Genomic DNA, 16,072 nt, shown 5'->3' with positions numbered 1-16,072 from the left:
ACAAGCCCAAATTAGATTTAAGGAAATGAGTCAATAAGCAGAACAGGAAGGAAACACCAATTTAAGCCTAGAAAACCACATACCATATTGTAGTGCAGGAGTTTAACACCTTTCTTTTTACTGTGAAACTGGGGACATGAACTTTCAGGTACAATCTCTGTGAGGCGCAAAGTTCCTACTCTGCCTGAAGTCAAAACATATTAATTACAAAAAAAAAAATCAAATGGCATGAGACAATTTCTCTTGATGAGGTAAGACAAATGTTAAAAGGCCACAGAAAGAAAGCCTGGTGAAAACTGCCCTGAAAACCCCCAGGAAAGGCCAGAGAAGACAGGTGAAGGGAAGATGAAGTTGGGGCTGAGAGAGTGAAATGCCAGCCCCATGCAGAGATCATGTGGCTGGAGGAACATGGGGAAGGGGTTTAGCCCTGCACTGGAAGTTTCCACTCAAAGTTATAAAAAACAGGATAGTGTGTCCTGGAAGGTTTTAAATACAAATTCCAGCTCAGCCTGTTGCCCAAGTGGTGCGGTGCTGCCTGAAAATATTGAAACATAAATTGGCCAAATGGGTTGGCTGAAGTGCTACTGCCAGACTATTGCAAGCGATGTGTTTGTCAACATTATTTCACAGGAAAGTGAGCCAAACTAATGACAACTGCTGAAAAAAGTAGGGCAAAAAAGTATACTTTCCCCTACGTGTCAAAGGCTGACTCCATGGCAGGCTCTGTCAGGATGTGAAGAGAAATGCCCAAAGGCAGCGGTGCCCCCCAACATGCCTTCATGTCCTGCTCTTTGTATTTTACCACATTTATATTTGTCCAGGCATAGGGGGACAGCGATCCATTATTTTATGGAGCAAAGAGGAAGACAGGACTGCTAGAAACAGCTGTTAGTTTGGATTTGGGGCCTGGAAGTCACTTTGTCTTCTCATGGTCGCAGAACCAGCCATGGGAGCTGAGGGAAACCTCTCTGTACTTTACACCCCAGTGGTACCTTCCATGCAGGAGTTGAAGAAAGCATAGAAGACTATAAACAAGTTTTTTTTTAAGAAACCAAGAGGTAACTTTTATTCTCCCTGGTTTGCATATTGTGAAACTGGAGCACTGAAAAGCTGATTTTTCAGTTTCCTACTGCTTGACACCTGCATGAAAGGTTGGGGTTTCAGAAGCACTTCAGGCACTTGGGAGGAACCAAAGGCAACTGCTCTTTCTCACAACTTTGAATAGCAGCCACTGTTTGCTAAATTTGCTAGCATGCAAATGCTGGTGAAAGTCAGCACTGAAGTTGACTACAGCAGGGTTTTGAATCTGTTCTCTCAGCACTAGATAATGCTTCTCATTATCACTGTGGTTTTACCCTCCCTAATGACTGTTGCATTAGGAATAAATCAGTGACATGCAGACTGACACATTTTTTGGCGAGCACAATCACCCATGAAATTCGTATAATTTTTCTCCTGCCCACCAGCCTGCCCACTTGAGCAGCATTCCTCTTTCCCTAGGAAACTGATCCCTAATTGCAAGAGTCATTTACAGTACCAGCGAATGACTCAAAAAAAGCATTATGGACAGATATGTCCAAAAGGCCAGTTTTAGCCCCTGGCCTATGAATAGGAGACCTGGTTGCACACACGGGTGTTTTGTCTCATGGTGACTCTAGGCAGGGAAAAAGCAGTGTTTCTTTGACCTGTTATGTAGCTATAATCATCCCAGGTATAAATGAAGAAGCCACGGTCACCAAAAAGGAGCCAGTGACAGAGAATTTCACTTGACATATCTGGTAGCATTTTAGAACAAGGGTGTCAAACTAATTTTCACTGGCAGCCACATCAGCCTCGTGGCTGCCTTCAAAGGGCGTAATGTAATTTTAGGACTGTGTAAATGTAACTACTCCCTGGTTTAGAATGAGTGGCCCAAATTCAAGCACACAAACTGCTATGTAGTTATTGCATAAACATATATAGGCCTGTCTAAATTTTGGACAGCTGCAATACGCTGCGTACTGCCACTGTAGTTTTGACAGTGTTAGCTCGGTGAAATTACTAATTGCACTTGAAGTGCTGAAAATAATACAGCCATATGTGTAACTGCTGTGTGTACTTCATAAATGAGATGGTGCCACCATAAACTGTGAAAAGAATGCAGCTGTATAAAATTAGAGTGATGAATGCGCATTGGCCTGCATTTCTACAAGTGCAAGCCAATGCTGGTACCAAACTGTTCCCTCAAAAACATGAGTATTTGAGTATCGAAACCTGCTTTGTAGGGAGGCAATTGCTTAGTGCGCCCTTTGTTTGCGTATGGAATACAGCACTGTTTCGTTGTGGTTATTTTATTCAATTCAAATTCTTGAATTTTGGTAGAAATTGGAGTGTTAACCATTTGTTATGATGGTCTCCCTCCAAGACAGGTAGGCTTGGCTTTGATTTTGGAGAAAATCACCCATTCTGGCCCGCAACCAACTGCTGTGGTTGGGAAGCTCTGAAGAGGAGGGAGGGCGAGAAAAGGGGCAAAGCAGAGTATGGCAATGGGAAGTGTTTGCTGCATTGCTCCCACTTTCTAAGACTTTATAAGAAAACCCTCAGTTTGGCAGGTCGTCACTATCATAGGACATCTGCATGCAGGGGTGCAGACTGGACCAAGATAGGCCAAGTTAGAACAAGGGGCCAGACAAAGACCTAGGCCATTAAGAGCTGAGGGCTGAAAGACAAGGCACAGGATTACAGTCAAAGGACACCCAAATAAGGAGACAAAGGAGCAAAGGACCGGGAGTGAATCCTAATGACTCACAGAGGAGGGAGAGGATGAGGAGACAAAAGATCGTGACTGTGATCAGTTCCTAGAAAGAACATCTTAGGCTATCACGAGTGCCTCAAGGGAAGGGGCTAGGAGAGATGCTGAGGACTGGTTAGTGAGTGGAACTTGTTTTTCTTGTCATTATAGGGAAACCGGGCCAGATTTCTGGGAAATGATCTGGAGAAGACAATGGTGATGACAGCAAATGAAATCAGTTTTGTTTTAAAATAAAATAATCTGTGGCTGCCACAGTGTTGCAACATTAAAGAGGAAGGTTTAGAAGCAATCAAGTGTGATTTTACTGGTGGATGTTTCCTGAAAGAGGGACACTTGTGATAAGGGTAGTTAAACTATCAGCAAATAGATGGAGATTCAGCTTCCACATCCTGAGCAATCTCTGCAGGCATGGGTGCATCACTGGGGAGTGACTGCCACTGTTCATCGATCCTGGTAAGTACACAGAAACGTTTGTGGATAAAGAGCAGCCAGGGCTCTTATCACCACGGCCATAAACTGAGACTCTCCCTCTGATATCACTCAACAACAACAAAAAAACCCTAAATCCCAGAAGTGGTTAGCAGTGTGTGAGAGACCGGTAAAAAATACTGGTGGGTCCATGTGGGGAGTTGTTTACCATAGAAAACTTTTTTAACCTAATAAACTACAGGTAGTTGCAGGAAATGAGATGGTGCGCTAAATGTACCCAGCAGAAAAAAATCCATACTTCATAGACAGCTAGAATAACCCTGCTCATAAAATATTCACGCATTTTGCTTTCATTTTTCACACTGTGGCAACACCATTGCACCCCCCCCATGCCTTAAAACACAGTGTCAACAAGAACCAACCTGCTGGTGAGGCTGCAATGGTGCTTCAGCTGCAGATGTGACTACACAGCATCAGCTCCAGAGAGAGGTTTGTCATGCTGCCATCAGCACTTTCTCGCTATATGGGATGTCTGGACAGGTAGGAGAAATATTCGGCTCTGGCAAGCAGCAACTTGCAACTGCAGCTGTTTTCACAGCTTGAAAATAATCCGATGCGAGGCAAAGGCCGGCTGCACTGAGAGCAGCAGGAGCAAGGGACCAGAGGTGGGCTCCTTCCTCACCTCAGATTCACACCTTGGTTCTCCTTGTTCATTTGAGGGTTCCCCCCGAAGATACCTGGCAGCCTCCTCGAGCAACTGTCACACTTTAGAGAAGTTCTCCTTTTAAAATAAAAGGTAGAGCAAACCAGTTGGGGCTGGAGCAGGGTTCTGTATTTATAACACCTCAAAGATGAGGAAGGTTGTTATAAGAGTTTGGGCCAAATAATATACTTCATAGCAGCAGGGAAAGAATTATGAGGCATGAAGTGAAAAGAAAAAACAACCAAAACCATCAAGAATGATACTGCTTGATCTGATTATCATAAAGGCACAGTGAACAAGATTGAAACTACACAGGCTAATGAGTCTCTCATAGAAACAGCCCAATTTGCCTAAGATAGCTATGACGGGTAGGAAAGCAGAAATTCCAAGTAGGGGAAGGGTTCGGTGAAGTTGGTCTTTCTCTCTTTAGTGATTATGTTTGGGCATTTGTCTAAAACATGCTGATCCTGAGTTCAGAGCCTGCAGACTCTTAGATTTTTCCACTCCTGTTATAGTATATCAGGTGGAGTAGAAAATCTGTGTTCTATCATCTGTTACTAGCAACACAAAAATCAGTGTGAAAACACATTCAAAGAAGGCAAAGCCTTTCTGACTTTAAGATACAACTGAGCTCTGCCACATGCAGGTTAATCCTGCTTGGGAAATCTCTGCCTATAAATGTGTTCTTCATGCTCGTTTTCCACAATTTTCTTTAGGCACCAGCATGACATAATTTGAAAGAGTCTGCAGATTCCACTCAAACTCATAGCCCTTCAGCAACAAATTTCCAAACATGTGTTAAGTGCTGTAGTTGTAACTTACCCCGTAATATCCTTATTTGCTGTAAGGGTTGGGCATGTGTGATCTAAGCATGGAGGTATGTTGCTGTCCCTTTTCCTGTAGAGGACCTTTCCTTGTGTGGATCCGTATCTCCTTAGCTATGATCCTCCCCTTGGGTCAGTGGCAAGCAGCTGGAGAGGGACTTCCAGAAGATAGTTGCACCTCTGCCATTTGAGCAGAAGCAATAGTTGAGTCAAAGGTTTTCCTTTGTTAAAAGTTGGGAAGGTGATGATGAAAGAAAGCGTTTGTGGAGAAAGGAATAAGATGAAAGAGACTCAGAGGTCTGCAAAGTATTGAGGAGCTATATCAGAATGGCTTTAAAAGAAGACTGAAAGAGAGAAATTAGTAGAAGATTAAGCAATGAAGGGGAAAGACATGCAGATAAGGTGAAAAAAGCAGTGCAGGATTTAAAAAATTGTCAAGGTTATACAGAACACGGAGAGAAGGTGTGAAGACACCATGGGAAAGAGAGAATGGGAGGGCAGAGGATGCTGCTCTTTGAAGAAAAAATGAGGAAAGAAACATGAAGAAAAAAATAAAAGAAACATGGAAAACAACAGACAGAGGATGGCAGAGAAATAGAAAATGGTGGGAAGGGAATTAAAACGTTAGAGGGAGAGCATGAAGGAAACTGTGTAATCTTAGGACTAGCAAAATGTATTTTATTTATTCATGTTCCTTCTGGATTATTTTCCCCTGGCAACTGCTGAGGGTCCAATCACTGTGCCCTCCCCTGCCTCTGTGGAGGGCAGCCAAGCACTTCTCTTTGAGGGTGATGAACGTGCAAAACAGTCTTCGGGGCTTCAACTTCAAACAAAGCGCTCTCCAAAGCCCCCAAAGCCTTGGGCAGCTTCTCCCCAGCCTCCCTGGTGGAAACCTGGCAGCTTTGCTACAACCTGCATGTAGGCTCCCACGAGCTCCTTTTGCAGGTTGGTCTGTTATTAGTACTGAATTTGGGATGAAGTAACTGAGAGTCAGGTTAACCTTCCTTGCAGAGAGGAGAGATGTAACCTACGCGCTCCTACGCATGTCTCTTTAACGTGTGTGCGCACAGTGCACGCACGCTCCTTCCTGTACAGATGGGCTGGGATGACAGCTCTAACAGATATTAAATAACTCTGTGGGACCATCCAAATCCTGTTGTAGTCAATGGAAACTGCTACACTTGTTTTAATGGGAAGTGGTGTGGACCTGCAAGGATCTCACCTGTGAGACGTACCCTTTGGCCTCTTCAGAGAGTTTGATTTGCTGAGCAATTTAATCAGTGAGGAAGTTTGGAAGTTGAGAAAGACGGGATAAGGCCTTTAGTCCTTCTCTTTCTTCCTCTGATTAAGAGGAGGCCTTTTCCAAGCCTAAAAAGGCGTTTAAAAACAAGCTTTTCTTTCTCACAGGTAGAATTTATCAGTCCAGACAGTGACACAATACAATTTTTAAAACCTTCCTAGTGATTTAAGGGTGTAAGTACCATCTGACTTCAGAGATGAGGCTTGGGCAATTTTTTTTTGCCCTTGAGCTGCGTCTTCTTGCTCTTCAGCCTCTAAGGAGGCTGGAGATGAGGATCAGGGGTTTTAAACAACTCTTTTTAAATCAGAGGCATGTATAAGAGCTGGCATGTCACAGGACTGACATTAGACACATGGATCAGGCAAGTCTCACAGCCCAGAGGTCTGAACTAGGAACCTCTGTACGTATTTTCCGGCAGCAATCTTAAAGGTGATATAAGTGTTGTGCTAGAAAACATGAACATGCTTGACTGGAGCTCTAGGAAAGGGAGTATTAATGAGATGGATCTACTAGCTTAATAAGAAGCTTATTCCCTCTTGTACCTTAAGCAGGTTGTTTGGCAAAACACATACTAACTGAGTGAGGCTGGGGAAAGACTGTTTTGAGAGCTCACCCTGCACCGTAGTGGAGTGGATATGGCTCTGCTGTGCTGAGGGGGGACCCCAGTAGCAGGACCCCAACCAGCAAGGGTGTCTGCACCACTGCAGCCGCAACGGCTTCTTAGCCGGTGAATCCAAAATGCTCCCAGTATCACCTTGTTTTCAGCAGAGCAGGAGGTGCAAAGGACTTACAGCAGCAACTGCAGTCCACTGGACTCTAGACACACTGACATAGGTTTGAATGCCCTTACCTCGGTGGGTCTGGTCCTGAAGACATTTGCTTGTATGAATAGTCTTCAAATTAGACACTCCTGAAGTCCCCCAAGATTCTTCCAGGGGTACAACGACTGACTGAAAGACTGCTGTGCAGGAATAGCCTCAGCCAGGGCAGTCCGATCAGGCATCTCTCGCACTGACAGCACTGTTCTCGATGTACTTCCCGGCCACCAGCAATGCCACCCCTTCTGCTGAGGCACAGACAGGCTGCTCTCATTTTCAGCAGCCCCAATAAAAAAACATATTTACTTTATATTCATGTACTTAACTAGTCATACTGTCTACCCCAGAAAATCCATGGGATTTCCTAAAGAGCTTTGTTACTCAATTCATTTTAAATGATGGTGAATGTGCAGCTGTAGTGTTAATTATAAATGATGTCATTTTCAGGAAGTGACAGGATGGAGCGCATTCACTGCCATGCTAGCACTAAGCACGTAAACATCCAAGCGTGCTTGTTTTTCCGTGTATGCTTCAGATCTGACACTGAAATTGTAGCCCTTGATCCTAATCCTATTGACATGTAACTATGTGAGAAAAGTTACTCAGCGGAGGAGGCCTCCGTGTAGCTTCTCATGCAGGTAAGGGCTAGCAAGATCAGCCAGTGGTTTGCAAATGTGTAGTATAAACAAGCCAAGCAAACAAGTCTGCATAAGCACAGAGACTTCCAGGCCTCACTTTATTTTCTCTGCTAAAGTGCATGGTGGGACCTGTCTTTGAGATCGATGGACTGTCATTGTTGGATACAGGCCGGGCATTCTGCCTGTGGTAACCATAGGTTTTATAACACCAACGAAGGGGTGTAAAACACCCTGAATCAGTTAAGTTGTTCTGTCCTAATGAACTGCGTTTAGAGTGTTTACACAGTGCAATTTCATCTTCTCAAGGCCTGTAATGTGAACTGTGGACCCATCCTACCCTAAGGGTAATACATGTGGTACTTTTGCTAAGCTAGAGAAAATAACCTTTCTCCTGCTCCGTTTGCTTTAATTAATGTCAGAGTTGAGTTGCACCATTTTTTTTGCACAGTCTGTAACTTGTTGAAACCTTAGCCTTTTGGGCTAACATCTTCAGTGCCAGGCGACTACTCAGTCTGTTTCTGGAGGGATGTTTCTGGCTGTTCAGCTCCTTCTAGGAAATGTTTTCTCAGAATAGCTTCTTGTGGAAGATGTAGTGCCGTTGAACTTTGGAAAGGTAAACCATGAGCAGGCAGTGATAATGTTATCTGGAAAATCTAGTTTCAAGAATGCGTCTTTTGTGGCTCCTGTGAAAAATCAACAGATTTGGCTAAGTTATAAGCCCTTGGAAAACTGCAGTTTGCACACACATGGTAGAGGCTTGTAAGTCTGGCAGCTGAGCTCTTTGGTCTGTCTGTAGAGACTGTGCTCCAGTCTATGGCTGCATGGACTGAGCAGGAGGTTTCTGGCAGTGCTCTTCTTGGTATCTCCTGGCACAGCTCTAGAGAACTGTGCTCTGTGCCATTCACCTCCGGGACCCCAAATGGTGAGAAGAAAGGGTCCTGGGCTTTATTTGTGGAGGTGGCATAAACAGGTAGACTGAAGCAGCCTAGAGAGAAAGACTGAGGATGAGGATTTGGGGTGTAGAAGATACTTGGGCACCACTGTAAGAAACCTGGTGTGGAAGTAGAGGTGGGAAACTGGAGCTGGAAACTTCTGGCATGAAATGTGGGCAACAGCCTGGCAAGGAAAACTGGGGAGATCATGTGTAAGAGTAGAAAGTGGCCCACCAAGGCTGGACACCAGGGGTGAGGGCACAAGGAGCATGGGACACGGAGCTGCCGTGGTGGCACAGGGGGAGGTGACAGGGGAGGTTGGCGATGGGGAAGTGGGATCATGGGGTTGTGCTACCAAGATCCCCTGCAACTGAAGAGGAGAGCCCAGGATGCTGTGAAAAGCAGCGTGCGTTCATGTAATTGAAGTGTATGATTATGTCAGGAGGGACTTGCATAATCAGCCTTAATTTGGGCGTTTTCTAATTTTGAATGCTTGTGTTTGCAACCGCAGCTTTCTTTTTAATGGAGCTTTTTGTCAACAATGGGACTATCCGTAGTTATTCTGTAAGAGAGCTGGTGCCAAAGGGCCATCGTGATGCTTTGGTATGCAAGTCCTGAGCAGTGAATGAAGTAGTTGTTGCACTTAGTAAATTATGATGAAATATCTTCATGTCATTTATTTGTGTTGTGTTTGTATATGAGGACCATAATTCTGTTAAACCTCGACTACTTCAGAGGAGGAGAGTGAATTAACATGGATGAATGAGGGGCTGTCTAACTAATGGACTTTCAATATAGTTAATGCCCAGCAACAAATTCAGCATTGCTTCGGGTAAGAGAAGAGATGTTTTTTTTAAAAAATAATCAAGTTTTGGTAATTGAAATTCACTGATGTGACACAGAGGTTTACTCTTTTGTGTAATATACTGTGCAGTATTAATTATTGAGAGGATACAGGTATGACTCTTTCCTGATATATGGTAAAAAACAACGGATGGAGATTTGATTAATATCTGTGCATTTTTCTAAACGTCGCCTTGTGATGGGGCAGAGGGAGATAAGAGTGAAGCTCTGCAGGCAGATAATTGCCAAAGCTCATAAACACTTTCTTTCTCTTTTTTGTTTCTTAAGAACTGCAGCAGCAGAGACAATACCCAGGACTGTACAGAGAGTCACCGCTGCAGTAGCACCCCTGGTGTGTTTATCCAGCGCTCTGCGCCAGCAGTGAACGTCCCAAACCCAGCAAGAGATGGCCCTGAGCACTTTGCTGTTGCTGACCCTGCTTTGAGCAGGAGGTTGGATGGGAGGGTCTCCAGAGGTCCCTTCTCACCTCAACCATGCCGTGCCGAGGTGGGCCGGTGGCCGGGGGGCAGCCCCCCGTTATGCCAGGTCAGCATGTCGTAGGCACATCCACACAGGGCATCGGTGAGGCAGTGATGAAGGCTGGTGGGAACCATAGTTTGTGGCTCCTTGAGAGTGGTTTAGGCTGGGCCACCACCTGGACCTGTTGGACAGGATCCAGAGGAGGCCACAAAAATGATCAGAGGGCTGGAACACCTCTCCTCTGAGGAAAGTCTGAGAGAGTTGGGGTTGTTCAGCCTGGAGAAGAGAAGGCTCTGGGGAGACCTTACTGCAGCCTTTCAGTACTTAAAATGGGCCTATAAGAAAGATGGGGACAGACTTTTTAGCAGGGCCTGTCGCAATAGGACAAGGGGTGATGGTTTTAAACTAAAGGAGATGAGATTCAGGCTAGACATGAGGAAGAAATTTTCTATGACAAGGGTGGTGAAACACTGGCCCAGGTCGCCCAGAGACGTGGTGGGTGCCCCATCCTTGGAGACTTTCCAGGCCAGGCTGGATGGGGCTCTGAGCAACCTCATCTAGTTGGAGATGTTTCTGCTCATTGCAGGGGGTTGGACTAGGTGAGCTTTGAAGGTCCCTTCCAACCCAAACTGTTCTATGATTCTGTGATTCAAAGGAGGCAAAGGGATGCATGAGCAAGCCTATGTGCTCTCCTCGATTGGGGGCCCCAGGGGGCTAATTGCACTGCCTGTCTTTGGGCACCAAACTTCAATGCAAGAAGCTTCCCCCCACCCCCACCCCGACACTGTCTTGTCTGTGGAGGGAGATAAGGCCAGGCAGAAAGTGACTTGGAGTATGCAAGTGGATTCCTGCTCTGAATCACCATTTAGTTGTACAGGCAGAAAATTATTGGTCAAATTTCTGTACCTAACCAAAAGACAAAAAGTGGGCTGAATGGGATACAGGTGAATACAAAAATTGCCTTTGTTGCCCTTCTGAGATAAGCAGATTAACCATCTTTTCCTGCTTGAAAATTTCCATGTTAGCACAGGGCTGAGGGGGAAGGGCTTTCTTCTTAACTGGAGAGATTTTTGAGAGAGAGAGACTGGGAGTTTGAAGCAGTTTATTAAAATGAGTTACTACAAATATGTGGCCTTTTTACATGCCCATTTTCAGGCTAGTAATGTGTAAAAATACTCACTCTGGATATTTTAAAGCATGAAATAAAACAAGGTTTTATGGAAGAGAACAAGGGAATGTATACAAGCCTGTCAGATTTTGATCAGCCAAAATGTCAATTTTAATTTTATCACAGAGTATCAATATGTGGACTGACAATTATCTGTTATCAGTGGGACTTGAACATGTTTCCAATGATAGATGCCGTTTTAATGGCTATGGGCTGTACTTTTGCCTCGCAGTTTTAGGCAACAGCCTTCAGTGAAGCTTTTATGCAAGGCGTGATGTTCGACAAGCTCTGATTCAGTAGCGATTTTAATGGTTAATGTATTTTTTTTTCCATTAGACCCGGAGGTCTGAGACCACAGAATTCTTCACTTTCCTCCATTGCAAGATGTTATGTGAGCTGGGGATATCATGAAGTTTGGTTAGGTACTGCTGTCTCACACACAGGTGCTGGCTGGCTGCTGGCCTGAATGGAGAAGAGCTGAGCTCTCCCTTCCTCTTGCTTCAGAAGGTGGGGGTCAAAGAAGTTTCTTGCCTCTGTCCCATTAATAATTAAAAACAAACAAACAAACAAACAAACAAACAAACAAAAAAGTAGATATATTATTGCCCCTGATTTCTTCTTTCTCCTCTGACAGCTCAGCCAACAGTTTCAAATGCTGCTGAAGGAAGACAGGAAGACACCCAGATGGCATGATACAGACTTTGTTTCTCTAGTAAACTACGCTAAAGATGCTCATAGGCTTCTTAGTGAGAGAATAAACCTTTGGAATATGACTTAAGTCGTCACTGTGGGCTCAGAAATGAAAAGGAATGGATCCCCCATGCACTGATTATTTTTAAAACGCTCAGAAGCTCCAATTCCATTTTATGGTTATTTGGTGATTTTCTTCCAGAGCTGAAAAGTTGACACTGAAGCCCTATAAACATTGCCTATTAGAGGTCCCTCAGGTGATCATAACAGAGAAATCAGGAGGTAGTTACCTTTGTTACGGTATCCCAGTGCCACCCCAGCCCTTGCAGGGGTTACTCCTGTTATCCTGGGGAATGGTGTTTCCTCAGGACCCTACCTTCCCAGTACAAGCTGTTCTTGAGCGATGACATCTGAGAGCAACTTGCTCTAATGGACTGTTGCATATGATGTGCTTATAAAAATTGTTAGAAACATCTAGATGGAAAAGAGAAAGGTCCCTCAATCCAACCAAAGTGGTGAGAGAATAGCACAGGGCAGCAGAACGCACCTGCCTTTGCAAGGCAGAGCGCAGGGCTGTCCTTCTGTCTGTCCTTCCGCGCCTGTGGTGCTGGATGAGCCCTTTCATGCTGTTTTTATCAGGTAAGTGCTAAAAAGGGCAGTGCCAAAGAACTTGCCACCTTTTACAAATCCATGTACTGGTGAAAAGAGCTTTATTGAAATAAACTGTGTAGAGCAATCGGAAGCTGGAATCTATTTCCTTTCCTTTATTTCAAGGCTATTGCTAGGAACTTTTCAAGATATCTTCCCCAGCGATTTAAAGACTCTTCTTCTCATAACAGGTGCAGCCTGAGGGCCGACAGCAGCAATACACGAATCCTCATGGGAGTAATTATGCTTCCTTTCCCCTTCCCCTTGCCTGCTGCATCTCTCTGGCAGCGCTTCTGCCAGGAGATGTGTGCATACGTTAACTTTAATCCATTCAGTAGAGGGAGTCAGATGCCAAAATCTAAGCATGCACGCCAGCTCCTCTGAGACCTGGACCTCGTGTCTGCATGCAGGAGCAGAATACTCAATTCTTTGCTGTCCACTTAACCTGGATGGGGATGTATGGGAGTGTCTGGGTCTCAGCTGAGCTGTCTAAACTCTACTGTAATGATAAAACCACAGCAGCGTCAATAGCAATATAATTAGCAAAGTCACTGTGCCAATGCTCTTCAACACTGCTTTGCAGGATCTGTCTCAGTGAGTGGATTATCTTTCTCTACATCTGTGTAGTCCCTGGCCCCTTTGGCGGACATCATTTGCAGCAGTGCAGGCCAGCACTTAGTTGAAATGAATTTTCCTCTCTCGTGGCCACGGAGATCTGGTACCATAGCACTGTTTGTGGTCATTAGCTGCCACTTGTTTCCTAAGGAGGAAATGGGGGAACTGATCTAAGGAATGGTAAGGACTTGGCACACAGAGGCATGTAAGGAGCTGTGCCTGCCAAACTTGGCATGTCTCTTCAAAAACAGGACGTTACACAAATACCCAATGTGAATTTGGCATAAGGATCTCCTTAAATCGTAAAAACAACCATGCATCCCTATCCCCAGCACCTCAAAGGCTTTTTCTGAACAAAACCTGGAGAACCTTGAGTGGCTGAGGTGGGAAGGTGTGGGTCATGGCAGGTGCCACGGGTCACAGCCCATTCCCAAAAGCCAGGTGGGGGGGTGGCAGGTGGCCCCTGTCCCCTCTGGAAGGGAAGCCTCTGGAAATTAGTCAGCCTGGTGGTGGAGGGAAAGGGGAGAGCAGTGAAATCATCTGCATCATCCTTCTAGCTGATCAGCTGAGAAGCAAAAGTCAGCTGCATGTGCTAAAATGATGCCTGCAGTTTAAAATACATTGTGAGAGGTCAGAGATGCTAGCGACTAACACTTCGGAGGCAGATATCAAGGGGGAACCAGACTCAAACTGGTGGTTGAAATTTGGCCTGTTTGCCTTCTCCTTTCTTATCTCAGTTCTTTGATTAGGAAGGTTTGAATCGAGAAACACTGTGGGATGTGAAAATCTGCTTTGAACATTCATTCTAAGAGTGGCAATTGAGTTTTATGGCAGAATCTGGAGCTGCACTAGTGACTGCACTATAGACTCTCCCCAGTGGTAAATCTGGCTTGCTGGAGGCCCTGCTCTGCAAACAGCCCCACAGCAGAGAAGAGGCAGGGAGAAGGCAGGGGGAGAAACCAGGTAGACTTTTGTGAAAATTCTTTATTTTGCTAATTATAGAGGTCTTACTCCACTACAGGCCATGCTTTCAGTGTGGAGCTGCAGAAGCTGGGGAGGAGAGGGCTGTTCTAACCAAAACCAGCAACTGTATAACCTGCACATACTGCTTCCAAGTGTTTGCCCCAAAACAACACTGGCTCTGCAGAAAGATGAAGCAATGAGACGCAGGAAGACGCTTGCCCTTGCCATTTCTAGCTTTTGCTGTTTGCCATTACCAATCCCATGTGAGACACTAGGAGGAACATATGCATTTTTTTATTCTATTGCTGATGTAAATAGGATTGTTTTCTCTGTAGGCAGCGCAGAATTGAGTCCATGGTCCTGTGCTCTATAGCAAGCACAGGCCTTGGTGCAATGAATAAAGGGGGAGGCCTTATTCCCCAGCTCAGCCTTGGGTGTGCTATGGTAAGACAACAAGCCGCATGTACCTCTTACATGTAGCCAGCAGCACAGTTCTGAGCCTCAAGCTGGGAATAAAGGTGCCCAAGGCACCAGCTACTTGAGCCTCAGAACCTGCCTCGCATGGGGTCTGTAACAGCTCCAGTGGAGGCAGCTTTGGTGGGTGCATGGGACATGCTGCCAGCTGCACCGCGGCGGACACGCTCAGGTGCAATTATCCCTCACGCTGCGCCGAAGCAGAACAAGCTGCGTTTTATGGCCGCAGAGCCTTTCCGAGGCACTGAGGAGCCCCCCGAGCTCTGCATCTCCCCTCTCCCCGCTGGCAGAGCTGGGCAGGGGGTACCTGCTGCTGCCGCCGCTGCCCGCGCTGCTGCGGGGACGAGCGGAGCGCCCCGGGCTGCCGCCTCTCCCAGCCCGAGGCGGCGTGGGGTGGCGGCGTGGGGTCCCGGCGCTCTCCGCCGGGCAGCCGCGCTCCCGCTCTCCCGCCGCGGCCACGCCGGACCGTGACCGACCCGGGGTGGCGTGGGGAGCGCAGCGGGGTCTGGGGCGGCTCCGGCCCTCCCTGCCGCCTCGGCCCCGCCTCGGCCCCGCCCCCCGGCGGGGCGGGGGGTGGTGCCGGCTGCCGGGGCGAGGGCGCCGGCGGCGGGTGCGGAGCTGCCACCCCGCGGGCAGGCACGGCGGCGGCGGATGGCGGCAAGGTCAGTGGGCGCCCCTTCCCCGCCAGCGGGGCTCCCTTTCCGGCCGGCCCCTCGGGGGGCGGCGGCGGCCGATGCTCGTGTGCGGTGGGTAGGGCGGCGGCGCCTTTCCCTCCTCCCCTTCCCGGCGCGGCGGCGGGGAGCGGGGCCGCCGCGGATGCCCCCCGCCACGCCTCCCCTCCTCCTTCCCTCCCGCCGGGCCGAAGGGGAGACGCGGGTTTCGTAACCGCCTGCCCTGCCCGGCCCCGCCGCGCAGGGCTCGCTGCGGGCAGAGCGGGGCTCCGTGCCGCTTCCCGCCGCTCCCGGCTCCGCCGCTCCCCCCGCGCCGCCCGGCCCCCTGCGGGGAGCGCGCAGGCGGGCGCGATGCGAGCTCCAGGTGACCGGCCGAAATGTGCGTGGGGCTGCCGGCTGCCCGCCGCCTCCGGGGGGGCTGGCGGGGCGCGAAGGTTACTTTGAAACCCGGCGGGGTTGCCCCTGCGTCGCATCAGCCTTGTTTCAAGCGGAGGAGGGTTATCCTTGTGCTTCGTGAGCAAGTAAATCCAGCTAACTTACAGGCGGGGTTTTGGTGGGGGTCCTTTGTTTTTGGTGGCGGTTTGGTGTTCGGTTTGGGTTAAGTTTTTGTTGTTGATTCCCGCCCCCCCTACCCTCCCTTATGCTGGCAGTTAGCGGGGAGATATGCGGTAACTCGGGCGCTGTCATGAAGTGCTAGACATCTCGCTGGGTTTTTAGAAGACGGCTTTAATTTTTTTTTAACCAGACAAGAGGAGAGGCGCGCAGCCTGCTGCCCAGGTAGGATCCCCGCTCTGCAGAGAGGCAGCATTCGGAGTTTGTTCCGGCGTTAGATGCTGCCTCCCGGCTGAGGTCGAGCCGCAAAAATGTGGTTTACGAACCCTGCCGACATCCATCACCCCAGCGCTTTGTTCGGACATGCCGTCCGGTGGAGGGACGTCTTCGGAAGCAGCTCTCTGCCCCCTGTGCAATGTGGATAAGCTCGACATGTGTGCACCAGGCTGTTAGCTGGGGAGGCGTTAAGGGTGTGTGTTTGTGTAATAGGTGTTAAAAAAAAAACCCAGACAAACCAAAGGGAACGCAAACAA

At 47.6% G+C, this 16,072-nt stretch overlaps 1 protein-coding gene across 5 annotated transcripts in view; it reads left to right on the top strand.

Annotated features, from left to right (window-relative positions):
• The window catches only part of RNF152 (ring finger protein 152), a 97,046-nt gene that overhangs the window by 35,121 nt on the left and 45,853 nt on the right, over positions 1-16,072 (top strand). Inside the window, exons 1-2 of one of the 5 annotated variants that reach the window (XR_014183231.1) lie at positions 15,204-15,508; positions 15,733-15,789. The exons of 1 other annotated variant lie outside the window; for it this stretch is intronic. The gene's annotated coding sequence lies outside the window, so the exon portion shown is untranslated. Of the gene's footprint in view, positions 1-14,907; positions 14,979-15,203; positions 15,509-15,732; positions 15,790-16,072 lie in introns of those variants that run through there. 3 more of the 5 variants (XM_082044477.1, XM_082044478.1, XM_082044476.1) reach the window with 3 other exon arrangements.

This window comes from Streptopelia decaocto (genome assembly GCF_964273445.1).
Source record: "Streptopelia decaocto genome assembly, chromosome: 2".
NCBI classification, from domain to species: Eukaryota; Metazoa; Chordata; class Aves; order Columbiformes; family Columbidae; genus Streptopelia; species Streptopelia decaocto.
Note: the sequence above shows the minus strand (reverse complement) of the source record. Positions and strands in the feature narration are given on the sequence as shown.